The following is a 1154-nucleotide window of genomic DNA, read 5'->3' on the forward strand; positions in this document are numbered from 1 at the left end:
GTAGCTTTTAAATGTAAGATTTTTGGAAACCAGAGCATTATAGTCAATTAAGAACTATTTTTAAAAAGGAAAGAAAAGGCAGTACATATTGATTTAAATAATGAAGACGTGAGTTCTGGAGAGTAGACACCCTGCCCCTCTGACCCAATCAATATTCTGTTTTTGTGCACCAGGAGAGCCCTAGGGATAGCTCCAAAGTCCACAGCCTTTCAAGTGGTGTGAGGGGAGGAGAAAGGAGCTCTTATATAAGCCTATGACATCTAGAATATTGTTTTCTATGTTCCCTTTAGAAGTTATTTGCTGAAGCTCTGAATTCAACAACTCCTGCATATTTCTTATTGTTATTTCAAAGTTTACCCCATAGAAGAGCTTGAGATGGCTGTTTCTCTCCCTCATTTCTCTAGTATGCTGTCTATGGCTTGAAAACATCCCTCCCGACATGGCTAAATCTGCTGCAGATCCAAAGGTTTGGCTACAGAGCATGGACTGAAAGCAGCTGCCGTCTGAGATGATAAACCCCTCTGGAGTGCAAGTAGACCCAACACATTTCATCACTTTGCTCAACTGAGCATGAAACCACTCATGTTCTGATGTGAGTGGTGCACACAGTGCCCAAGCAGATTTCTACTTAGATTGTATGTCTCTGCTTCAGAAAGTAAACTCAAAACAACAACAACAACAACAACAAAAAACCCAGAAAGTAAAGTCATCTACCATCCCTCCTGTCACTGTGTTCCTTCACTTTTGGGAATTTGGCATGCATAAGTTTCACAAGGTCCAAAAACTCTTCAAAATAGACATTTGCTACATCCAAGCAAATGAACATGATTTGAAGTACAACTTTTCATCTCTTCCAGATAATTCTGCCGACTTTCCTGAACTCTCACCTAAATGCTGCACACATTGTAGATTTTTGTAGCCAAGAGTTTCTAGTTGTCAAGGGCATAATGTTTATGAATTACTGTGAACCTGAAATGCTGTGTCATAACCACTGCCATTTCATATGTCCCCATGGTACCTGTGTTGACCACAGTCATAGGAATCCTTGAGTTGGTCTGCTTAGACTTTCTTACTACGTGACAGAATGCTCAAGACTCACCTCAGCTAGATTCTTGAGATTGCTTTGCTTAAGCCTTGAGGTTCACATCTGTGTG

The sequence above is a fragment of the Bison bison genome, unplaced genomic scaffold (assembly GCF_000754665.1).
Source record: "Bison bison bison isolate TAMUID 2011002044 unplaced genomic scaffold, Bison_UMD1.0 scf7180017853099, whole genome shotgun sequence".
Classification (NCBI taxonomy): Eukaryota; Metazoa; Chordata; class Mammalia; order Artiodactyla; family Bovidae; genus Bison; species Bison bison.